Raw genomic sequence first — 27233 nt, forward strand, 5'->3', positions numbered from 1 at the left:
GAATGATGATTGCTTCTTTGTTATTTACCCATATGGACTGTACTTCCAACATCTGATATCTCCCCTAATAATTCCTTTGGACCAATCCCATGAATCTGCAGAAATCTTTGTTGAGCCCTCAATCATCTATAAATGTTTCCCTTGACATCACTGATTTTCACTTGTCTAGGAATTAGCAGCTTCAGTTTCATTTAGTATTCTTCATTTTTAATGTTTCAGTATTTTGAATGGTATTTGTTAAGCATTTACTATGTTCTAGGCACTGAACTATGCACTGGGGTAGAGACAAGCTAATCAGTTTTGACACAATTCATATCCCATCTGGGGCTGACAGTCTTAATCCTTATTTTTCAGATGAGGTAACTGAGGCATAGAGAAGATAAGTGACTTGCCCAAGAACACACAGACGACAAGTATCTGATCAATAACAATGCCATATTCAACTCTGTCCTCACCTTTGACAATTATAATCAATTTCAAGCATGCTCCCTTCTTAGCATTAATGTTTATAGACTTTCATTCATTCATTTAATCATATTTATTGAGCACTTACTATGTGCAGAGCACTGCACTAAGCGCTTGGGAAGTACAAGTTGGCAACATATAGAGACGGTCCCTACCCACCTGTGGGCTCACAGTCTTGAAGTGCTGTTGTTGTGATATTATGTTCCTATAACAAGAATGCTCTAAACCTTGGGGCAGAAACAAGATAATCAAGCTAACCTGCCCCACACGGGACTCACACCTTAAGAGATAGGCAGGACAGGCCCTAGATGCAGATCTTTAGGAACAAAAGTCACACATAAACATTGGAGACGGAGGCAGAAGACCTCTTTTGGGCTTGGGAGTCAAAAGGACCTGGGTTCTAATCCCAGCTCCACCACTTGTCTGTTGTGTGACCATGGGCAAGTCACTTAACTTCTCTGTACCTCAGTTACCTCACCTTTAAAATGAGGAATAAAACTGTGACTTCTACGAGAGACAGGGAATGCATCCAACCTGTTAACACTGTGTCCACCCCAGCACTTAGGACATTACTTAGCACATGGTAAGTGCTAATCAAATACCATTATCATCATCAAACATCATGTACTTCCCAAGCGCTTAGTACAGTGCTCTGCACACAGTAAACCCTAAATAAATACGATTGAATGAATGAATGAATCACGATATTGAGTATGCAGAATAAGGTCAGGGAACTAATAAAAAGCAGAGGTTGGAGGAAATCATCTTGAGTGGGGCCTAATCTAGAAGACAATGAATTTTAGAAGAAAAGGCTTATGCAATACACCTCTGTTGCCTTCATTCAACAAGACTGTCCCTAACATTTGGTCACATAATACGTTGTCTGCCTGTGGCCCCACGGAATGCATTTCACAATGAAGTCATTCAAGGTCAAGTTTTTGCTTCTTGAAGTTTCTGTGGTGAAGAATGCCATGAGGAGGGGGCAGTGGGGAATGAGTTCCCCCTGTTTCCCGTATTCTTGGATATTCCTAACGGAGGTTCAGGGAATTCTGGTTTCTTCTGAACAGCCCCAGACACAAGGCTGGGGAGATGGGGGCTCCGACCTGAGGGTCCTTGCTGGTGTTCTCCTTTCTAGGACCGGGTGAAGTGCTGAGGCTGCCCCAGCTTCCCGCTGCTTCGAGCCAGGGGAGGTCATCAGGGTGGGAGCTGGTCTTAATGTCGTTTGAGCCCTGCTTCGGCCACCCTGGAGAGACCAGGGGTAGCACCAGGAGGTGGTTGTAGTGGCAGGACTTGGACCACACTGGCAAGAGATCCAGAAGGGACCAACAGAGAGAAGGCCCGCAGTGAGGAACAGAGGGAGGGAGGAGGGCACACAGGGACTCTGGGTTTGAAGTCCTAGACCAGAGTCCTCCTCCCGGGTCTCTGCCCTGATGACTTCCCCTTCCTTCTCCAGCAAATGACTTCTGCCTGTAGTCCTGCTTCCAGCCACATCATTAGAGGGCACAGATTAATCACCCTGCTCATAGCATTTTTCACCTCTTTATTTCTCAGGATGTAGATAAGGGGGTTCAGTATGGGGGCCACGATGGCGTAGAAAACAGAAGCCACCTGGTCCTTAACCAGAGAGTAAGATTTACTTGGCTTTAGGTATGTAAAGATTAGAGTCTCATCGAAGATGGTGATTCCTGTGAGGTGGGAAGCGCAGGTGGAGAAAGCTTTTTTTTCTTCCCACAGTGGAGTTGATCTTCAAAATGGCAGAGATAATAGCCACGTAAGAGACTGTAATCATTATCAGAGACATTGCAAGTGTGGAGCCAGCTAAGATAAAGATCATGATTTCCGTGTTGTGTTTGTCAGTACAGGACAAAACCAAGATCGGTGAGGTATCACAGAAAAAAATGGTGCATTACATTTGTGTTGCAAAATGGCAGCCTAACTGTAAACAGAAGACTTATGAAGGGAGTTTGTAAAAGAAACTCCAAATAACCCAACCATAAGCCGCCAGCATAATCTTAAGGACATAACAGAGTAATAAAGCAGTGGGTTACAGAAAGCTACATAACGATCATATGCCTTTGCAGAGGGGAAAAGGCATTCTGTTCCTGCCAAAGAAATGAAAAAATGTATTTGGGCAAAGAGGCCAATGAATGAGGTTTTCTTTCCGGATGTTAATAAATTTTCCAAAGTTTTGGGAGTGATGGCTGTAGAGAAGCTCAGATCAACAAAAGACAAACCTTACAAGAAAATATACATGGAGCTGTGAAGCTGAGAGTCTTTCTGGATTATCAGGTTCAGCCCTAGGTCATCCCCCCCCCCCCCACACACACACCCAAGAAATCATACAGAGAGATGGAAATACCATGAAAAGGACCAGATGGGCTATTGGAAAATCTGTCAGGCCCATGAGGATGAAGTCGGCCATTCCAGTTTCATTTCCTGCAGCCAGTGGCTTCAGCATCTCCCCTCTAATGAGAAATGAATATTGAAATTCGGAGGAAAAATGTTCCTACAGTTTGGGGGATATTAGGAGAATCAATAGCAATAGAGAAACATACTTAGGGATGGATATTGCTATTTGATCACATTTGGTTAGATATCTGCTTCGATAGAGGAAAGGCACAGAAGCCCAAGTTTTCCCTTTTCAGGCAACAGCGATGGGAGATGTTTATGTTCACTTTGAATGGAGAAAGCTTTCAATCCTGCAGAGACACTGCAGAACTACATAGAATTTAAGCAATTTTGCAATAATTCAATGGGTCGTACATGACTCGACAGCATAAGACAACAACAGATGACTACACAACAGCCAGAGCACATCGAGTCCAGGAGGAAGCACTCATTACAGACTATGCCAAGAATTAAGTACGTATGGCCAAAAAACCCAGTGTAGGGAATGGTTTTCTATTTGAATAAGAACTTAGAGTCTGCACAATAGTAGAGGAATAAAGGATATCGATGAATGCCACGTTGCTGAGTGTAAGCAGTTTGTAACCAGAGAACAGGTCACTTCTTTATTCTTTATTTTCCAAGAACCTCATACAGTCCACCTCAGCAAGTGGACTCTCACTAAATGCTACTACAAAAGTAGTGTAGCTTAGTGGAAAGAGCACGGGCTTGGAAGTCAGAGGTCGTGGGTTCTAATCTCAGCTCCACCACTTGTCTGCTGTGTTTTTTGAGCTAGTCACTTAGCTTCTCTGTGCCTCAGTTACCTCATCTGTAAAATGGAGATTAAGACTGTGAGCCTCATGTGGGACAACCTGATTACCTTGTATCTACTTAGAACACTGCTTGACACATTGTTAGCACTTAACAATAAGCATTATTATTATTACTACCAGTCCTACTACTCTTCCTTCTCCCCCTCCTTTTCCTCCTTCTCCTCGTCCTCATCTTGCTTTTCCTCCTTTCCTCCTCCTCTTTATCCTCCTTTTCCTTTCCTCCTCCTCATGTCCTACAGCTACTGAGGAAAAACTGCATGAGTTTGTGAAGATGTGAAGCAATTCTTATTAGGGTGATCACTATGTGACTCCCCCAGATTTTAAATAGATGAATAGAAGCATTCTAAAGAGGATGACTTGCAGGTCAGATTATTTTTCAAATCCCAAGAGAGTAAATGTTTCAACATCAGTCACAATTTCCCAATCCATGGATCTCTATTCAATGTTATGCCTATTCTTCTGAATAAAGAAAGGCCAGAGGAAAAATTGAAACACAATTCCCAGAAAGGAACACCTAAAAGTACATCTGCTATTTAAAAAAAAATAATGCAGTGATAAGTACCTTACTAACAACATTGAGAAGAGGATAGTTATGTCACCTGCGGGTCTCTAATCCCTTTTTGTGACTTTTGAGCCATTGGATTCCGAAAAGAGGGAGAGTTGAAAGTGCAGTGACATTTTCACCTATGGAGACTCCTATATGTTGCTAAGCCAGCTGCACTGAAGATTCACTAAAGTAAATGCTGCCCACTGCCATTTTCAAAATTGCCAATAATTCTATGGATGCCAATTAAATGTTTAAAGCCCAGTTGATTCTTCTTAGGATAATGCAGAATAAAAATGAAGTGGGCTCTAATGGAACGAAAATAGTCCTGAGAGTCAGGAGACCTTTGTTTTATTTCCATTCCCCTGCTACTGACCTGCCTGTGTCTTCTGACAAAACCCTTAACCTCTCTGGGCCTCCTCTGTCTAATGAATATGACAATAACCATTCCCTTCTTGGGGCACTATAAGAATAAAATCAGAAGCATTATAGCCTAGTGAAAAGAGGACAGGCCTAAACACCTGAACGTAACAATTTGTGTTTTATAAACTTGGCCCAGTGGTGTTAAGCTGAGCATGTCATCTTCCCCCCGTGTGGCTTCTCAGAGATTCTCTTTGGAGCTGCTTTTAGTATACTTATTCATTTATTTTGGTATTTGACAAGATATTACTACGTGTCTGACACTGTACTAAGTGCTGGGATAGACACAAGCTAAGCAGATTGGACACAGTACATAGCTCACCTGGAGCTCACAGTCTTAATCCCCATTTTCTAGATGAGATAAATGAGGCACAGAGAAGTGATTTGCCCAAGGTCATGCAGGAGAGAAGTAGTGGAGTGGCATTAGACCCTGGTCCTTCTGGTTCCTACTCTATCCACTAGGCAGCACTGCTTGTGTTGCTGTTAAGATCTCCTGAATTCTGGGAGCCAGTTTCTGCAGATAGTCCAGGGTGGCATTCTGCAATATGGAAAGCATTGACTCTGTTGCAACAGAAGAGAAAACAGTGTTAGGGACTGCCAGCAAACTAGGGTTGACCAGCTGGGAGGGTTCCCCAGAGAACCTTGTTGGGTGACTGCCTCAATTACTTATGGCTTGACTGTTAGTGGTCTAGATCACAACATTAAATCAAATATTTAAAAATCTGTAATCTTTGAAGATTCCAGATAAAGAGTCAGCCCAGCTAAAAAAATGGTTGCTGGAATGTCATGAAGAACATAACAAAGACTCTTCTGTCACCTTATTTTAAATTGTCTAAGGACCTAGGGCAAATCCCTTACATTCTCTGTGCCTCATTTATCTCATCCATAAAGTGGGGATTAAATCCTCCAGTCCTCCTCCTTTCAAATTAGACCATGAGCCCCATGTGGGACAAGGACTGGGTTCAACCTGATAAATTTGGTATCTACCCCAGCTCTAAGAACAGTGTTTGACACAGAGTGAGTGTTTAACAAATAGCATTCAAAAGAATGAAATTGTGGAAATGGTGCTTTTTGGTGTCTTGGTAGTCCTTCTATTTCCTGTATGGAAACTAGGGCCTGTTTTCAGTGATTGGCTAGCAATGATTGTTTTATATTTCTACCAAGGAAATCATCATAGGGGAAGTCAGTCATTCATCACTGAAAAGTATTGAGCACTTACTCTGCACACAGTGCTATACTATGCACTTGAGAGAATACAAAACCACAGAGTTGGTAGACATGATCTCTGCTCACCAGGAGCTTATAGTCTAGAATTTACAGTCTTGGATAAGGTGAAAGATATTAAAATGAATTATGGATCTGTATGTAAATTCTGTGGGGTTAAGAGTTGGGTGACTATCAAGTGCTTAAAGGGACCAGATCCAAGTGCATAGATGAATCAGAACAGAGAGGGAGTAGGGAACCAGAGAACTTGGGTGTAAAAAGACAAAACTGGAGACACAAATGTTTTGGCTGCATTCATTTGTTCTACTCCTTGGTGTTGTTTCTAATTTCCAGAGCATGGTCTAGGATGTCAGAGGTCGTGGGTTGTAATCCTGGCTTTGCCTCTTAGTTGTGTGACCGTGGGCAAGTGACTTAACTTCTATGTCCCTCAGTTCCCTCATTTGTAATGAGGGGATTAAGGCTGTGAGCCCCACGTGGGACAACCTGATTACCTTATATCTCCCCCAGCGCTTAGAACAGTGGTTGGCACCTAGTAAGAGCTTAACAAACACTGTTATTATTATTTCATACTCTTTGTGGGTTTCCAGTCACAGATGTATACCATTCAGTGATTATCTGTCTCTACCAAATGATGCTTTGGGAATTCACTGAAGGTGATTTTTGAACACAACAAGAAGCAAAAAACTCTGTGTGTGTGTGTGTGTGTGTGTGTGTGTGTGTGTGTGTTTTCAAGATAATCACTACCATCCTTATTTAAAAAGAACCAACAAAAATCCAGGGAGGTTATATTTACAAGTATGCTGTCTCACCTGGGAAATGTTCACCTTTACAATTTATTCATCTCCGTGGCAACTGTAGAGATGCAACTGCCAATGGAATGATTATAATAGCCTTGTCCAATGGGCATGATTAAAAAGTGAAGTGACTATGAGGTGTAATTACTGAACTTTTAAAGTAAGTTTAAGAGAGCCAGGAAACTGGGCCCACTGGGTCTTGTTAGGAACTGAATGTCAACCAAGAGCATGAAAACATACACTGAAATTAGGCCCTGTGTCTTCAGGCTCTGTGGGAGAGATTAACTCTGATTCTTGTCATAAATTGTGGGGGTGTTCAGAGACTTCTTATGGGCACAGACTTTGCTCCTAGGAAGACGGTCTGTTAGATTTTCAAGTTATTTTCCTTAGGACACCTGTCCCTTCTCCTGTTTCATTAGCCTTAATCTGTAGCAGTTGAGAGAGTCTTACATTATAGATCGTCACAACAGTACATTTCCTCCCTAGCTGAGGACCTAATAAGTGATGCAATCTGCCATAAACAAAGCTTATCAACATTTGCAATTTGGCCTCATTGGTTGCAAATATTATCAGGCTTTCCAGAATTTTTGTTCCCCTCCTGATTCCATTTTGACAGGACTCTCCTGCCTCCCAGAGGGGACAACAAATTGGATTCCTCTTGACTGACTAGCTACCACAAGCCCCTGGCTTGAAATGCAACTCTATAGGTCCTGCCACAGAGTAACCACAGAAGTTTATAGAGGCAGGAGTCAACAACAAACTCAAACTGCTCTTGTCTGGTCCTTTATTATTCAATCATTCATTCATTCAATCGTATTTATTGAGCGCTTACTGTGTGCAGAGCACTGTACTAAGCGCTTGGGAAGTGCACGTTGGCAACATATACACCTTGGGCAAATTACTTCACTTCTCTGAGCCTCATTTACCTCATCTAGAAAATGGGGATTAAGACTGTGAGCTCCACGTGAGCTATGGACTGTGTCCAACCTGCTTAGCTTGTGTCTATCCCAGCACTTAGCACAGTGTCAGACACATAGTAATGTCTTGTCAAATACCAAAATAAATGAATAGGTATACTAAGCAGTTCCAAAGAGAATCTCTTTTGCCCCTAAGACTGGCTGGCTGGTTCCCCTTTCCCTCTTCCCTACCCTTCTGCCCAAAGTAATGATACCAGACCTGAATGAACAGAACATATACACATATAAATTTAGCTAGTACCTCATCTGTTAAATGGAGGTTAAATCCTACTGTCTCCTATTTAGACCCCGAGCCCTATGTAGGACAGGGACTGTGTCCAAACTTATTATCTTATATCAACACCAGCAGTTAGTACAGTGTTTGGCACATAGTAAATGCTTAAAAATTATAAATACAATAATAGTAGCTAAAATAGCTATGGGTTTCCAACAATGCTTCTCCTCCAATATATAAGTATATAGAGTTATATAGCTGTATGTGTGTGTATGAATTACTGTATTGTAACAGGCTGGTGTTACTTGGCAAATCTATGCCTGAAGACTTGAAAATACTACTTTGCCATTTAGTCGAAGTGAAAATACTGAGATTAACATGTCGTTAAAGTAGAGTATTCTGAGGTTAGCAGCACGGTTGCCCTCAAAATTGCATCTAATCTTATGACATACTAAGAAGAATTTATAGCCCTAAAATAAACTGGTCAGATAAGAGTACAGACCAAATATTCATGCACAAAATATGAAAATAGAGTAAATGCATTGAACTACAATTAAGCTATTCCTTGGTGTCAGGATATATTGAGTATGGGCTTCGGAGTCAGAGGACGTGGGTTCTAATCCCAGCTCCTCCACTTGTCTGCTGGGTGACCTTGGGCAAGCCACTTCATTTCTCTGTGCATCATTTACCTCATCTGTAAAATGTGGATTAAGACTGTAAGCCTCACTTGGGACAACCTGATTACCTGTATCTACCCCAGCACTTAGAACGGTGCTTGGCACATAGTAAATATTTAATAAATGCCATTATTATTATTACATACCTGTAGCATCAGATGCACTAAACATTAAGCACAGAAGAACAAGGTACAGCCTTTTTGAGAGGCCAATGTGGCCAAGATTGTTGTCCCACACTTACCTTTTCAGCCACACATACTAATAGGTGAACTTCACCTCAGTGGTATCTTCTTCAACTAGGAAGGACAACTACATAAATAAACTATACAAATAAACATCTGTATTATATTTATTTATACAGTTAAATGGCAATCTATTTTTCCTGCAAAAAAAAACCATCCAAAAGAATTTAATGTTTAGATCTAGGAAAATCCATTGTTTACAATACGAAGATCTTGTGGTTTATTCATTTGCCATATTGTAACATTCATTTTTGTTATTCGCTAATTAGTTATTTGCAAATTAAAATATCATATGCAACACCTGATGATGTAAAACTTGATGAAAACATTTATATTTTTCAGGTTAATATGACCTTAAGATAGACAATATAGAATTCAGATAAGTGTATTATAATCAGGGACACGAACTACATAGGGGTCCTGTAGCCATGAGGTCACCACTGAGTAGTTGTTTACTATCCTGAACATTTGTCCTACTCATCTAAATTGCAATATATCAAGCACTGCTTCTATGCTGAAACATTGACAGCATTCCAAGACCTCACAAAAAATGACCTTATTGTTTGTGACTGCATATTGTCATTTATGTTAAGTAGATGTTAAGTAGATATAGCATAGTATGGGGAAAGAGTGTGGGGCTGAAGATATGGATTCTAATCCTGGCTCTTCCATTTGCCTGCTGTGTGACCTTGGGCAAGCCACGTAACTTCTTTGGGCTTCAAGTTCCTCATTTATTAAATGGGGATTAAATATCTGTTCTCCCTCCCCTTAGACTGTGAGCTTCACGTGGAAAAGGGAATGGGATTGTATCCAAAATGATTATCTTGTATCTACCCCAGTGCTTGTCACATTATAAGTGCTTAACGAATACTATTATTAATACCATCATCATCATCATCATTACTGATGAGGTTATTTAGTTATCCTTCAGATTTGAAGAAGTCATCACTGATAGTGAAATTCACCTATGAGTGCATGTGTGATTGAAAATGTTAATGGCCACAGTCCGGCCATATTGTTAAGCTTAATGTTTTTACTGCCACTCCTTTCTTGATAGCAGTACTCCAAGCTTGTGTATCCTAAACAATTGCCCCCATAGTTTTCAGCTGAGATGCAGGATTGTCTGAGGTTTTGTTTTTACCAAATGATTACAACATTTCTCTGTTCACCTTGCTTTTCGTTTCCTTATTTTGGCTCTCCATACAGTATTTGTTTGAGTCTTCTGCTGGAACTCATTAAGTACAACACATAGGAATGAAAGTGCTTTAGAAGTCTCACAGAAGTAGGGATATTACAACTACTGTATAGAAATTCAGTTTGGTATGAATTTAATGCCATGTTGGAAACACTCTGACAATCTCCCAACCAACATACTGGCCTTCTGGGTTCAAGCCTGTACCTTTTGTCTCTAGTTGCATCATTGGACAGTGTATTGCTAAGGTAACAAAATGCAATGGCAGTAATTATATCAGGGGCTTTTTTGGGTTTTGCACAATATTCAGTGGCAATACAAGAATACAAAGAATGCAGTCAGGGAATAAATTCTTCCACCATTGAAGCTATGATTACCTTTCAGTAATTCAAATAAGATAAAATGAGTGGATGAAAGTAATCGACCCCAAAATTTGCTGCAAGGTGAACCTAGAAAGGGCAAATATAAACAAAGCGATCAGAGAAAGTGTTTTAAAGATACTGCAAAGCAAAATCACAACCTACAGTGCATCTCAGCTAATGGGAGACTAGTATGGCAGATGGACAAGCAGGATGTACTGCAATTGAAAGAGAAGCAGTGCTTTTTGAGAAAAAGCTCTCAGAGGATTATAAGACAAAGGCAAAAACAAGACGGCCCCAGATGCTAAAGATAACAACCACAGTAACACAACAAAAGAAAATTTTTGCCTGCAAATAATGAGAGTGGAACTGTGGATAATGCATTAGGATTGTCATACACATCATTGCAGAATTCTACTCAAAGGGATATTCTTCCAATACAAAGAACAACTATATTTAACTTACAAAATTTGAACATCTGGTACTGATCAACATAGCTACTCCCCTCCCCTCCAAATTTTTCCTTGAAAGAATGACCTGGGGATAACATGTGCACCCTTCTTATTGATTGGGGTTGAGCCATGCACAAAATAAGGGCTGGATGACATAATCAATGAGATTCCATTACTTAGGTAGTGGTGTCAACCTTGGTGTCTTTATTTTATTTAGATGGTAGACGACATTATTGGTAATGGTAAGTTAATATTTGTTTCATTCTTTTTTTTTAAGCTTTCCACTCTCACATAGTCTAATGATCACTCATTTTAGCATCACTTACCACCAGGGCATCGAAATTCTCCAAGGTGATCAAGTTCCTAGATTTTGTACTACTGCTATGAATATTTCCAGGTTCTTGTAGAATTTTTCTTTCCTTTCATCTGGATGTGTCACTGTAGGGAGTTAGGTTCTAAAACTGGATGTCAAACTTTTGGCTTTAGAGGCAAACATAAGGTTATTAGTTGGTTACTAGACATTTGGGACTTGGACCTTAGCTTTTCAAGGCCATATACGAAAGATGCCCACCTATCAATTACTCTATTTAATGAGAACTTACTATATGAAGATCACTCTACTAAGTTCATTGAAAAAGAGCGCTCCCTAGGTGATGGTGTAACTAGCCCCTGTTTCCTTGAGCTGCCCATTAATTCAGTAGTATTTACTGAGTTCCTACTGTGTGCAGTGCACTGTACTAGATGCTGGAGAGAGGTCAACAATAGTAAAAGACATGGTTCTTATCTTTGAGGAGCTGACCATCTAATAATTAGGTAATTTGATTTCACTCAGTGCTTGTGATATCAACTCCATATCTGGCTAGTTTGAAGGCATTCAGGCACAGTCCTTGTCCTGGCAACTGTTGTAATCAATATCATCTGATGATCTGTTCTACATCACAGTGGTTATTTTCTTTGCAGTTGGTAGTAATAACAATAATAATAATAATGGCATGTATCAAGTGCTGACTAAGTGCAATTCTTTGTGGTAAATAAGTAATGAAATTAGATGCAGTCATTCTCCCTCAAGGGGCTCACTTGGGCCCCAGAGCTTGCGAGGATAATCTGTATGTAGCCAGTGTGGAGGTGGTTTAAGGATGAGCCAGAAAAAGGTTGTAGTGCCAGGCTGGAAAGGGTTGCGAAGACTGTCCAGCACAGGCTTGGGAGTCAGAAGGCTTGGGTAGGGACCGTTTCTATATGTTGCTGATTAGTACTTCCCAAGTGCTTATTACAGTGCTCTGCACACATTAGGTACTCAATAAATATGATTGAATGAGTGAATATTCCCAACCCCGCCATTTTTTTGCTGTGTGACCTTGGACAAGTCACTTAACTTCTATGGACCTCAGTGCCCTCATCTGTATGTGAGCCCCATGTGGGACCAGAGACTGTCCAACCTGATTACCTCATATCTACCCTTAGAACAGGGCTTGGAACACAGTAAACAATAAATGAGTACTATAATGGTAATAATAATTATTATCCTCTATTTCCTGTCTCCCAGTGTAGGCAGTGGAAGATAGTTACCCCAAGTTAGAAGTGGAATCTGTGGTTATGGAAGAGAATATCTCTGCCTGCCCTCCTCAGCAGAAATCAATGATTCATTGATTCATTCAATCGTATTAATTGAGTGCTTACTGTGTGCAAGACCACTATACTAAGTGCTTGGGAAGTACAAATTGGCAAAATATAGAGATGGTCCTTACCCAACAACAGGCTCACAGTCTAGTGGCCTCTCATCAGAGAAAAGCTCAGGAGAAGCAGCATGGCTTAGTGGAAGGAGAACGGGCTTGGGAGTCAGAGATCATGGGTTCTAATCCCAGCTCCAAAACTTGTCAGCTGTGTGACTTTGGGCAAGTAACTTAACTTCTCTGTGCCCTCAGTTACCTCATCTGTAAAATGGAAATTGAGGCTGTGAGCCCCACATGGGACAATCTGATAACCTTGTATCTAACCCAGAGCTTAGAACAGTGCTTGGCACATAGTAAGCGATTAACAAATACCATAATTATTATCATTATTCTTATCTGCTTTGAATGGCAGTGTCGAATACATCACTCACTTCAGCTGATGCCAAACTGAGGCAATGGAATTAGGAATGAGTACCACACCCAATTCTTCCAGAACACGCTGGAAACGTGTGTTCATTGCTGTATTGGTCACTCCCTGGAGCTTAGTACAGTGCTCTGCACACTGTAAGCGCTCAATAAATATGATTGACATTTAACATTTGGGCTAGGACTTTAGGGAACTCAACAATGTTGCTCCAACAACACAAGACTAAAACTAAGTAAAGGATTGTCAAAATAAGTGGATGCGGACTCAGTGTCAACACTGTACTGCATTGTGAGATTTCCCACTATAAGGTTTTGTACAAACACAACTCTGGCATGTAGGAAAAGTTGGTGCATGATGGGAAACGGCATATCAAATAGCCACAAAGGGGCAATATAAGATAAAATTTGAAGGCGACAGCTTCTATTATCATTTCGTAATGAACTCTTCGTAATGAGCCCAGGACTTAGTCATAAGTGGAAAACTCACAGTTAATACAAAGCTGAACTTTGAATAAGATCTTTGCTAGATAAGTCCCAGGAGCACAACACGGTCACTTCCATTAACTTATTGTATGATCTCGACCTTCATGTTTTCCCTTCTGAAATGAAATGCATATAGAATTACGTTTCTGCCTTAAAATTACATCAGTATTTATGTCTTCAGATTTTTGGATTTAAAATATTCACGGCAAACAATCTCATCATTATCACTTCAATATTTATTTAGTAGATCTATTATTCATCTAGCACTCTACTTATTTATATATTTAGTCATGGTTTTATTTCATTTTATTTTCAATTGTATCTATGGCTACTGGGAAGGAAAGGCCAGGAAAAGGCCAGGAAAGGGGGGTTTAGTGAAGGAATATCTCTAGGAAGAGGGGGTAATTTGTAGGAGGGCCCTCAAAGTGAGGAGAGCTGTGGTTTGGTGATTTTGAGAGGAAAGGGTATTTCACGCAGAATAGAGGGCTTGGGTACTGTATTGGAGACAGGAGAGGAGGAAATTACTCTCCCCTACCCTTCAAAGCTTTATTGAAGGCACATCTCCTCCAAGAAGCCTTCTCTGACTAAGCCTTCCTTCTCTTCTTTCACTTCTTTCTGCATCACTCTGGCTTGTTTCCCTCATTCATTCCCCTTCATGGCCCCACATCATTTCTGTACATTGCAGTGATTTATATTTCATTTATTTATTTAGTCATATTATCTGTCTCGCCCTCTAGACTGTGAGCTCATTGTGGGCAGGGAATGTGTCTGTTTACTGTAGTATTTTACTCTCCCAAGCTGTTAGGACAGTGCTTTGCACAAAGTAAGCCCTCAATGAATACAATTCAATGAAAAAAAGCAGAAAACGAAGAAGACGTCTACTGAAGGGACTTGAGTGCCCACAAAAAATTACCTTCAGAAAATACTTTTGCCCCATGCAGAATCAGCTAGGGTAAGTAGTAAACATGCTTAAACAAAAGGATGGACCAAATATCCCTAAGAAAATCTATGCTTTTCCTCACTATGTGCGAGGCACCGTAGTGAGTGCTGGGGTGGGATACAGAAAAATCAGGTCAGGCACAGTCCCTGTCCCACATGTGGCTCACAGTCTCAATCCCCATTTTACAGATGAGGGAACTCAGACTCAGAGAAGTGAAGTGACTTGCCCAAGGTCACATAGCAGACAGGTGGCAGAGCCAGGCTCTATTCACTACGCCATGCTGTTTTCCTTTCACTCCCATTGTATGCATGCTATGTGTGCCTGTATGTTTCACCCCATTAGACTGAATGCTCCCTGAGATCATGCACTATTTCTTCTACTTCTACTGAAGTTCACAAAGTGTGTAGCCCAATGATCTCCATGCAGTAGGTACAAAATAAATGCTTCTGGGCTGAAATAACAATGATGATGATGAAGTTGCTGCTGCTACTGGTGATTGTAGTAACGTAGGGAGTGAGAGGGGTGATGGAAAATCGCATTTTAAGTCCAAATCTGCCCAGGGTAAATCTAATAAGAATCATTAGTAATAAAAGTATTTACTGAGTGCCCACTGGGCATAATGCATTGTCCTGCAACTGTCAATATGATGTTAGGCCATGCTAGAAGTGGGTGGCCTAGTAAGAGCAAGGGACTAGGGGTAGAAAATACCTGGGTTCTAATCCTGGCTTTGCCAATTGGCTTCTGGGTGACCTTGGTAAGTCACTTAATTTATCTGTGCCTCAGCTACTTCATCTGTAAAATGCGAATTAAGACTGATCCCCATAAGAGACAGGATCTTCTTTTTCTATGGTATTTGTTAAGCACTTACGATGTGCCAGGCATCATATTAAGCACCAAGATAAATGAAAGCTAGTCAGGTTGGACACAGTCCCTGTCCCCCATGGGGTTTACACTCTAAATCTTCACTTTACAGATGAAGTAACTGATTAACAGAGAAGTTAAGCGACTTGCCCAAGGTCCCATATCTGAAAAGTGGCAGAGCCGGAATTACAATCCGGTTCATTCTGACTAGGAGACCCATGCTTTGTCCATTGGTCGATGCTGCTTTCTACTAGCTTGTATTTATCCCATCTTAGTATAGTGCCTGGCACATAGTAAGTGCTTAATAAATAGAATAAAAAATTAAAATCATATCTCCTTCTCTTAATAACCTCTTATTTCCCCAACTATTGGCCCTCCTTTTTGTGCTACCTAGGCACTTGAGTCTGTACCTCTTAAACACTATTCACCCCATTCCACAACCCTTATTTTTATATTTTTATAATAATAATGATAATAATAATGATGGCATTTATTAAGTGCTTACTATGTGCAAAGCACTGTTCTAAGCGCTGGGGAGGTTACAAAGTGAGCTGCTTGTCCCACGTGGGGCTCACAGTCCTAATCCCCATTTTACAGATGAGGTAACTGAGGCACAGAGAAGTGAAGTGACTTGCCCAAAGTCACACAGCTGACAATTGGTGGAGCCGGGATTTGAACCCATAACCTCTGACTCCATAGCCCGTGCTCTTTCCACTGAGCCACGCTGCTTCCATATATTCTGGAATATATTTATATTCTGCAGCTTCCCATATCTGGAATTTAGTTTAATGACTATCTCCTCTGTTAGGTTGTTAGCCCTTTGAAAGCAAGAATCATTCATTCATTCATTCAATCATATTTATTGAGCACTTACTGTGTACAGAGCAATGTACTAAGTGCTTTCATTCATTCAATTGTATTTATTGAACACTTACTGCTTGCAGAGCACTTTACTAAGTGCTTGGAAAGTACAATTCAGCAACAGAGACAATCCCTACCCAACAATACAGCAATAAAGAAAGACTATATCTATAATCCTATTTATTTTGATGGTATTGACTGTCTGTATCCCCCGTCTAGACTCTGAGCCCTTTGTTGGGTAGGGACTGTCTCTGTTACCGAATTGTACTTTCCAAGCACTTAGTACAGTGCTCTGCACACAATAAGCACTCAATAAATACAATTGAATGAATGAATAAAGAGACATTTCCTGCCCTCACTGGGCTCACAGTCTAGAGGTGGGGAGACAGACATCAATGCAAGTAAACAGGCATCAATATGTCTACCATCTCTTTTGTTTTATGCTCTCCCGAGTCATTAGCACAGTGCTTTGCACACAGTAAGTGCTCAATAAATCCAACTGTTTGATTGATTAATAATCCTCAATCCACAGTTATTGCAAAACATCTCAGGAAGTGCCTTGAGCTTATAGAAGCAGCATGATCTAGAAGAAAGATCATGGGTCTGAGTGTTAGAGGACCCGGGTTCTAATACCAGGTCTTCCACATGCCTGCTGTGTGCCTTTGGGTAACTCACTTATCTTCTTGGTGCCTCAGTTACCTCATCTGTAAAATGGGAATTAAGACTGTGAGCCTCCCATGGGACAGGTACTGTGTCCAACCTGATTACATTGTATCTACCCCAGTGCTTAGAATAGTGCTTGGGACATAGTAAGCACTTAATAAGTACTGTAATAATAATGAATAAATATAATTAAAATAATTTATAGTATAATTATTATTATAACAGATGAGTTAACTGAGGCATAGAGAAGTGAAGTGACTTGCCCAAGGTCAAACAGCAGACAAGTGGCAGAATCGGAATTAGAACCCATGACCTTCTTTCTGACTCCCAGACGTATGCTCTCTCCACTACATCATGCTTCTTCTAAGTGCATGAGAGAATACATATAACTGAGTTGGTTACCTACAACAAACTTATCACATTACACCGTTTCTCCGGTATAATGCCTATGAAATCACATGACATCATATGCACAGAAGCAGCATGGCTTAGTGGAAAGAGCAGAGGCTTGGGAGTCAGAGGTCATGGGTTCTAATCCCAGCTCTGCCACTTATCAGCTGTGTAACTTTGGGCAAGAAACTTAACTGCTCTGTGTGTCAGCTACCTCATCTGTAAAACGGGGATTGATAATGATAATAATAATTGTGGTATTTGTTAAGCGCTTACTGTGTGACAAACACTGTACTAAGCGCTGGGTGGTACAAGTAAATCGGGTTGGACACAGTCCCTGTCCCACGTGGGGCTCACAATCTCATTCCCCACTTTACAGATGAGGGAACCGAGGCCCAGAAAAGTGCAGTGACTTGCTCAAGGTCATACGGCAGACATGTGGCAGGACTGGGATTAGAGCCTGTGACCTTCTGATTCCCAGGCCTGTGCTTACCTTGTGTCTACCCCAGCAATAATAATAATAATAATAATTATTATTATTGTTATTATTATTATTATTATTATTATGTGATTCAATGTTTGGTATTTTTGTACTGTTAGGAACCGACCTATTCTCAAGGCCTCTAAAAATACAATGAATTCTCACCTTACCAGAGTGGTTTCAGAGTTATAGTGTGCAAAACCAGGGGACTGACTAAGTGGACTCTTTGGTTTCTCTTCTGGCTATGGAATTGTAGAATTCTCTCATCATATGGTGAGGAGGCAATAGAGAAGGTATTTTTAAACTATACCCTCTTGAGGTTGGACAATGCTATCCCTAGTTTCCTTTGATTTTCCTATGAAGACAACAATGTTTTCCAACTATCAAGAACACTTGCCTCCAAGGAGCCCATATTGTGAAAAAGTGTTATATAACTTTTCTCACGAAATCTACAGAGGTGCAGAGCAACGTTAACCTCGTCCCATCTGTTCAGGTGTGATCACTGAACCCTTCAACAGCAGAATCAAAACCCTTAGCTCCTAATCCAGTGCTTCTGCCATTAACCTATCCTTCCAAACAAACTGTTCCTTGCACTTCCTTGGCTCTACATTGAGCATAATTAAAAGTCAGGTTTTCAGAGGATGCTAAGTTCACCAGATCATAAAACTTGTAATTACACCACAAATAATTATGAGTAATTAACTAGCCCAATTAGAGACTTCCATGGAAAGCAACTGGGAGCTAAAGAATCCTTTAGCAGAATTTCTGATTTCTCTTTCTTCTAACTGCATAAAAACATATTTCCTGGACTCACTCTCTGTTTATCTTAAAAAGGTACCTCAGGCTTTCTTTGCTGTCCATCCTCACTGCTGACATCAGCATTGTTAAGATGCCAACAATCAAGCTTAATTTAAGAAGATTGCAGGAGCTCATGCTTTACAGGCTTAGGCTGACACTATTGGGCTCCGGTGTTTAATCTGTCAGGTAAGAATTTTTTTTTCTTATTAATACTTTGGCTAAAAAAAGAGGATGGAATCAATGAATCAATCAGAGAAGCAGCATGGCCTACTGGATAGAGCAATGGCCTGGAAGTCAGAAGGAACACTTCGATTTTTTTAAGGGATTTATTAAGCACTTACTATGTTACAAGTACTATACTAAGCACTGGGGTAGACACTAGCTAATCAGGTTGAACACAGTCCCTGTCCCACAAGGGGTTCACAGTCTTAATCCCCATTTTACAGATGAGGCACAGGGATGTTAAGTGACTTATCCAAGGCCACATAGCAGACAAGTGGTGAAGCCAGGTTTTGAACCCGGGAACTTCTGACTCCTGGCTTGCTCTATCCACTAAACCGCAGTGCTCCTCTAGGACGTGAGTTATAATCCTGGCTCTACCACCTGTCTGCTGTGTGACTTTGGGCAAAACAGTTAACTTCTCTATGCCTCTGTTACCTCATATGTAAAAGGAGGATTGAGACTGTGAGCACTACCTAGGACAGGGATTATGTCCCACGTAATTATCTTATATCAATCCCAGTGCTTACTACCAGGTCTGGCATACAGTAAGCACTTAATAAATACCATAATTAAAAATCAACCAATCATGTTCATTGAGTGCTGACTGTGTGCAAAGCACTGTACTAAGTACTTGGGAGAGTACAATATTGTAGTGTTGACTGATATGGTCCCTGTCCATTAGGAGCATACCTTCAATCATTTCTTTTCCAAGTTCTACTTAGGATTCTACTTACAATAGGACAGAAAATAAAGGACAAAATATAGTTAATGAGATCAATTTTTACAAGACTAGAAAATTTGGTCAAGTTCTCAAAGAAGAGGTAGTGAAATTCGTGGCATTAAATTGACCTTTTGTGAATTAGTAATGGCTGGAGAGATTTCTGGGAAGGCTTTTCCATATACAAAATCAATCAATTGCATTTATTGCATTCTTACTGTGCTCAGAGCATTGTACTAAGTGTTTGATAAAGACAAAGTCTTCGGTAACACACTTAAGATTAAACCTGTCAGTCAAGAGAGAAATAAACTATATAGGGAGCCATAGGTGGGAGCCCAGGAGAAGAAATTTTCCATCTTGAAAGGCCAGTTAGCTTTTATTTCTTTTCACTAGACAAAGTCACAGCAACTTCAGTGTTAATTTCTTAACCATGCTTTGAGTCAGCTAACTAGCTTAGCTAGCTATTTTTTTTAAGTTATTTTCTCTTCTATTAAGAAAGGAGATTCAGGATGTCACGAAATCTAGCACAGAAAATGAATCACTTAATAATGAATATTTGAAATTTCCAAAATTGATCAGCCCAGTTTCAGGTTGAAATCATTTAGAGTTGAAAAATGTAAAATTTAACAATAACGAATAGCTTGTATCCTATTCCTGTAAGGTAGACAACAATCTAGAAGTCATAGATTAGATGTTGTATTAGAGAGTCCTCTCTCTGGTTTTAGCATAAAGTACTGAACAACTGGGGGAAATAGGAATCATAAATGAATGATGAAATCCCTAGAATGATCAGATTAAACTGGTGTAAATTTTATAGTATACTTCAATTTTAAATATCATTTCTCATTTTTAGAAATGGAAATATGTGAGGCCTTTGCTACATCTCGGTCATAGAGATTTTGCTGTATTAATAAAATACAGTTCACTTACTGCTTTCTGTTCAGCATTGTTTAAGCACTGTATATGTTGCTAATTGTATCAGCCTACCAGATCCCAATATGTGAAGTATACAGGAGCAGTGCCAGTAGGTCAGTCTATCATATTTCTTGGATGCTTACTGTGTGAAGAGCACTGTACTAAGCGTTTGAGAGAGTACATTATAACAATAAACAGATACATTTCCTTCCTTCAACGAGCTTAGAGTCTAGCGGTGCTATAGTCTATAATTCCTGGAGCTTTGTCCAATGAAGAAAAATGAACCTCGACCCTTTCCTCTCCATCCAAACCACTACCCTGCTCGTTCAAGGTCTCATCCTATCCCGTCTGGACTACTGCATCAGCCTTCTCTCTGATCTCCCATTCTCGTGTCTCTCCCCACTTCAGTCCATTGTCTTTGTCCAGTAACGCTCTGGGCATGTTACTCCCCTCCTCAAAAATCTCCAGTGGCTACTAATCAATCTGTGCATCAGGCAGAAACTCCTCACCCTCGGCTTCAAGGCTCTCCATCACCTCGCCCCCTCCTACCTCACCTCCCTTCTCTCCTTCTACAGCCCAGCCTGCACCCTCTGCTCCTCTGCCACTAATCTCCCCACCGTGCCTCGTTCTCGCCTGTCCCGCCGTCGACCCATGGCCCACGTCATCCCCCGGGCCTGGAATGCCCTCCCTCTGCCCATCCGCCAAGTTAGCTCTCTTCCTCCCTTCAAGGCCCTACTGAGAGCTCACCTCCTCCAGGAGGCCTTCCCAGACTGAGCCCCTCCCTTCCTCTCCCCCTCGCCGCCCTCTCCATCGCCCCATCTTACCTCCTTTCCTTCCCCACAGCACCTGTATATATGTATATATGTTTGTATATATTTATTACTCTATTTATTTATTTTACTTGTAAATATTCATTCTATTCATTTTATTTTGTTAATATGTTTGGTTTTCTTCTCTGTCTCCCTCTTTCAGACTGTGAGCCCACTGTTGGGTAGGGACTGTCTCTATATATTGCCAACTTGTACTTCCCAAGCGCTTAATACAGTGCTCTGCACACAGTAAGCACTCAATAAATACGATTGATTGACTGATTGATTGAACCTGATTCTGCCATGAGGGTGGTAGAAAAAATGAGTATTTTAGAGCGACACCTAAGAAGACATTCCATAAACAGGTGAGGCAGGGCTTGCAATTTCTGCCCTGTGCCTGTGAAAGGACATTATGTGATTAGCGTTTGGCACATTAGCAGGGAAAGACATTTGGGAGTATGGCTGGGAGAGGCAGAGGGCACTTGTTACCAGTGATCCTTGCCCCACTTCCTCCCCTCACCCTGAATGGACTTCTTAATGTGTCTCAGAAAGGTGACCTGGGAAAGAGTAGAGGACATGGCAACACCCTATGTGATTATACAGGAGTGATTCTGTGCTTGAACAGGTGGTAGTAATAGTAGGAGAAGGGGTATTAAATGAGCAAACACTCATTGTACTATCTGTACATATATGTAATTTATTCATTTGTCTATTTATTTATTTATATTAATGTCGGTCTCCCCCTCTAAACTTAGAGCTCATCATGTGCAGGAATGTGCCTGTTTTGCTGTTATATTGTACTAAACCAAGCACTTAGTACAGTGATTTGCACACATTAAGCGCCCAATAAATACAATCTAGTGAATGAATGAATTGTACTAAGTGTTTAAGGGGTTCAAAACAAAGAAGTTACCCATTCCCAACCCAATATATAATCAATCGTATGTTGAGTCCTATTACTCCCGATCGAGAAGCCCAGAACTATGTGAATTCACTCAAGCATATTTCATTCAATCGTATTTATTGTGTGCTTATTGTGTGCATGACACTATACTAAGCTCTTGGGGGAGTACAACCTAGCAATGAACAGACACATTCTCTGCCCATATCGAGTTTACAGCCTAGAGGAGAAGTGGCCCTCTGTGGTTTTAAGCAAGGGGAAGGATACATAATCTTACCCCATTGTAAGCAACTTGAGGAGTGGTATGTATCTTTCAATTTTTCTAAGGCCTAGACTTAGTGCTCATTCATTCATTCAATCGTATTTATTGAGCACTTACTGTATATAGCGCACTGTACTAAGCACTTGGAAAGTACAATTTGACAACAGATAGAAACAATTGCTACCCAACAAGCGGCTCACAGTCTAGAAGAGAGAAGACAGATGACAAAACAAAGCAAGTAGACAGGCATCAATAGCATTAAAATAGATAGAATTATACATATATATCTCATTAATAAAATAAATAGAATAATAAATATGTCCATATATGCACAAGTGAGAGGTGGTAGAACAGAGGAAAAGGGGGGATTAGTCTAGGAAGGCCTCCTGGAAGAGGTGAGCTTTCAGTAGAACTTTGAAGGGGGAAAGAGAGCTAGTTTGTTAGACGTGTTTTGGGTTGTCATTCCAGTCCAGAGGTAGGACGTAGGCCAGGGGCCAACGACAGAACAGGTGAGAACACTCATTTGCACAGTGAGGAGGTTAGCAGCAGAGGAGCAGAGTGTGCAGGCTGGACTGGAGAAGGAGAGAAGGGAAGTGAGGTTGGAGGGGGCAAGGTGATGGAGCGCTTTGAAGCCAATAGTGATAAGTTTTTGTTTCATACGAAGGATGATAGGCAACCACTGGAGGTTTTTTGAGGAGGGGGGTGACATGTCCAGAGCATTTCTGTAGAAAGATAATCCAGTGCTCAATAACACTGCTTCTGATTTTGTGAACATGGTGCATTTCCAGATCCTGTTAACTGTACATGGTTGCATTTGTGGTGGTAATTGTGATGATATTGGGTCCTCCGTCCCTTCTCCCCTTCAGCTTTAAATTTCCCAGCTACCAGATCCTTTGGCATCTCCAAGGATCAGGCAGGGGGCCAGGATGGTTTTCTGGACTTGTTACAACACCAGAGGAACTGTCAATCAGTTGATCAATCAGTGGTGTTTATTGACTGCTTACTGTGTACAGAGTACAGTACCAAGAGCTTGGACAATACAATTTATTAATAAAGAGAGACAATCCTGCCCACACTCTTAATCTCCACTTTATAGATGAGAGAATTGAGGCACAGTGAAGTTAAGTGACTTGCCCAAGATCACACAACAGACATGTGGCAGCATGAGGATTAGAACCTAGGTCCTTCTGATGCACAGGCCTGTGCTCTAACCATTATACCACACTGCCTACTATCTAGATTGCTGTATAGATTGAGGGTGCATGTATTTGTGTACCTGGGAGAAGCTGAACTGTTTTAGAGAGAACAATAAGGAGATGGGTGGTGATAGCTTTCACTTTTGCTTTCAAGGATTTTATCAAGAGGCTTCTCTGAGCCTCAGGTACCTCATCTGCAAAATGGGGATTAAGACTGTGATTCCCATTTGGGACATGCAGTGTGTCCATCCGAGTTATCCTGTATTTACCCCAGTGCTTAGTTTAGTGCCTGGCACATAATAAATACATAACAAATGCCAAAAAAATGGTCCAGCAAGACAGCACAGAGAACTCAGTACCTCATTTGAATGTCAGAGCTCGGAGTGGAAGTTAGCTCAGATACTTGGATGATGCACGTACTCCTGTTCCATGACATCAGGATCAAGGAAGAGCTGGGGGTCATCAAGAACCCAACGATGGTCTGCCCCCATCCCAGAGACACTAGACCTACTGGGACCCTGCTCTGGAGGAAAGTCAAGAATCCTGTAGGTGGTCCTCTCAGGAAAAAGGTAAAGGACCATAGGCCCTCAGTAAAGAACATGCGAGCTGAATGCCAGTGTGTTTGAGTGAGCCTCAGAGATTATTCAGCCAATAGGAAGCTTCCCTCAGGAATTTGGCTGGGAATACAGCATAGTCTAGTGGGAAGAGTCTGAGCCTGGAAATGGACAGATCCAGGAGATTCAGAGATTGCTCCCAACTGCCATTCCCATTCCTCCCCTTCTCCTTCCCCTCTCCCACCCAGCTCTTTCTCTCCCTTTCCTCCACCACCACCCCTTCCCCTCACCCCGTACCCAGGATCACTCTGTACCAGCGCCAACCCTCACCTCCTCCCTCCCAGACCCCTACCTCCACCCCTCCCCGCTTCCACCCCATCCCAGGTCTCCTTTCTCATCGCCACCCCTCTTCCCACTCTCCCTGCCCAGGCCCCCACCAACTCATCCCAATCCAAACCCTCCCCACCCCTCGCACCCTTCCGCCTCCCTCATCTCCCTCTACAGCTGCTGCCAAGTGTGGCCTCTGGAACCCACGCTCCATTACAGGTAAGTTCCTTTTCATCCTGGACCTATTCCTTTCCAGCTCTCTACTCCTCTTCGACCTAACTGAAACATGGCTGTCTCTGGACGACACGGTCTCTTCTGCTGCTCTCTCCAGTGGAGGCCTCTTCTTCTCCCACTCCCCCAGACTCACCCGAAAAGGAGGAGGTGTCGGTTTCCTTATTGCCCCCCAATGTTGCTTTCACACTATCCCTCCTCCTCCTTCCCTTTCCTTCCCTTCCTTTGAAGCCCACATTTATCACCTCTACCACACCCTCCGGATTCTTGTAGCCATCATCTACCACTCCTGCCAGCCCCACCTCCAACTTCTTTAACGATTTTGACACCTTCCTTCCTTCCTTCCTTCACCTTCCTTCTCTCCTTTTCATTGCCCACTCTGATCCTCGGAGATTCAACATACACATGGATATCCCAGATGACTCCTCTGCCACCCACCTTCTGTCTCTCCTTTATGCTGCCAACCTCCTGCTCCACCACACCTTGCCCACTCAACAACTTGGTCACAGCCTCGACCTCATCATCTCCTACCACTGCACTTTCTCCACCCTCAGCAACACGGAAATCCATCTCTCTGATCATAACCCTTTCCCTGCCTGCTCACTCACACTCGTCTCCCCTGTAAATCTATATTACTACCTCACAGAGACCTCCGCTTTCTCGACTCCATCCATCTTTCTGAGGGCCTCACACCCCACCTCGCCTCCGTTTCCTCTCTACCCAATCTTGATGATCAGATTACTGCTCTCAACTCCAACCTCTCTACTCAGCTCGACTCACTCGCTCCCCTTTCCCTTCGCCACTCTCGTACCACTAACCCACAGCCCTGGATCACAGCCACTGTCTGCCTCCTTTGCTCTTATGCTTGAGCTGCTGAACACTGCTGGCAAAAGTCTAAACACCAAGCCAGCCTCGTTCAATTCAAGTTTATCATTTCCTGCCTTACCTCTGCCCTCTCCTCTGCCAGACAAAGCTATTTCTCCTCCCTTATTGACACCCATGCCCATCATCCAGGTCATTCAGTACATTTAACTCCCTTCTCAGGCCCCCTCTTGCTCCCCCTCCTCCTTCCCTCATCCCCAAAGATCTGGCCTCCTCCTTCATTAGTAAAATTAACTCCATCAGTTCTGAGCTCTCCAAAGTCACTCCTCCCCCTTCTCCAACCCCCCGGCTCTCAGCCCTCTCCACTACTCTCCCATCCTTCCCAGCAGTATCCTCAGATGAGATTTCCTCCCTCCTCTCAAGTGCTACTCCGGCCACCTGTGCCTCTGACCCTATTCCCTCTCATCTTATGAAATCTCTCACCCCATCCCTCCTCCCCTCCTCAACTTCAACCTTCAACCTCTCATTCTCCACTGGTTCCTTCCCTTCTGCCTTCAAACATGCCCATGTCTCCCCCATCCTAAAATAAACCCATCTTTACCCCACCTCCCCTTCTAGTTATCGCCCTATCTCCCTCCTACGATTCCTTTCCAAACTCCTTGAATGAATCGTCTACACCTGCTGTCTCGAATTCCTCAACGCCAACTCTCTCCTCGACCCCCTCCAATCTGGCTTCCGTCCCATAGATTCCACTGAAACTGCCCTCATAAAGGTCACCAATGACCTCCTGCTTGCCAAATCCAACGGCCCCTACTCTATCCTAATCCTCCTCGACCTCTCAGCTGCCTTCGACACTGTGGACCACCCCCTTATCCTCAACATGCTATCCAACCTTGGCTTCACAGACTCTGTCCTCTCCTGGTTCTCCTCTTATCTCTCTGGCCGTTCATTCTCAGTCTCTTTTCGGGCTCCTCCTCCCCTCCTATCCCTTTACTGTAGGGGTTCCTCAAGGGTCAGTTCATGATCCCCTTCTGTTCTCTATCTACACTCATTCCCTTGGTGAACTCATTTGCTCCCACGGCTTCAACTATCATCTCTACACTGATCTACATCTCAGTTCCGTCTCTCTCTCCCTCCCTTCAGGCTCATGTCTCCTCCTGCCTTCAAGACATTCCATCTGGATGTTTGCCCGCCATCTAAAACTCAATACGTCCAAGACTGAACTCCTTATCTTCTCTCCCAAACCCTGCCCTCTCCCTGACTTTCCCATCACTGTTGATGGCACTACCATCCTTCGATCTCACAAGCCCGTAATCTTGGTGTCATCCTCGACTCTGCTCTCTCGTTCACCCCTCACATCTAATCCGTCAACAAAAACTGCCGGTCTCACCTCCGCAACATAGCCAAGATCTGCCCTTTCCTCTCCATCCAATCCGCTACCGTGCTGGTTCAATCTCTCATCCTATCCCAACTTGATTACTGCATCAGCCTCCTCTCTGATCTCCCATCCTCCTGTCTCTCCCCACTTTAATCTATACTTCACACTGCTGCCCAGATCATCTTTGTGCAGAAATGCTCTGGACATGTTACTCCCCTTCTCAAAAATCTCCAGTGGCTACCAGCAACCTACGCATCAGGCAAAAACTCCTCACTCTCGGTTTCAAGGCTCTCCATCACCTAGGCTCCTCCTACCTCACCTCCCTTCTTTCTTGTACAGCCCAGCCCGCACCCTCTGCTCCTCTGCCGCTAACATCCTCACTCTGCCTCGTTCTCGCTTGTCCCGCCATCAACCCCTGGCCCACGCTCCCCCTATTGCCTGGAATGCCCTCCCTCTGCACATCTGCCAAGCTAGCTCTCTTCCTCCCTTCAAAGCCCTACTGAGAGCTCACCTCCTCCAGGAGGCCTTCTCAGACTGAACCCCCTCC

The 27233-nt window shown here is 42.4% G+C and overlaps 1 pseudogene; it reads right to left on the reverse strand.

Annotated features, from left to right (window-relative positions):
* Positions 1-1860: 1860 nt before the first annotated feature.
* Positions 1861-10498, reverse strand: LOC119922791 (annotated as a pseudogene).
* Positions 10499-27233: the final 16735 nt, after the last annotated feature.

This window comes from Tachyglossus aculeatus, unplaced genomic scaffold (genome assembly GCF_015852505.1).
Source record: "Tachyglossus aculeatus isolate mTacAcu1 unplaced genomic scaffold, mTacAcu1.pri scaffold_124_arrow_ctg1, whole genome shotgun sequence".
Classification (NCBI taxonomy): Eukaryota; Metazoa; Chordata; class Mammalia; order Monotremata; family Tachyglossidae; genus Tachyglossus; species Tachyglossus aculeatus.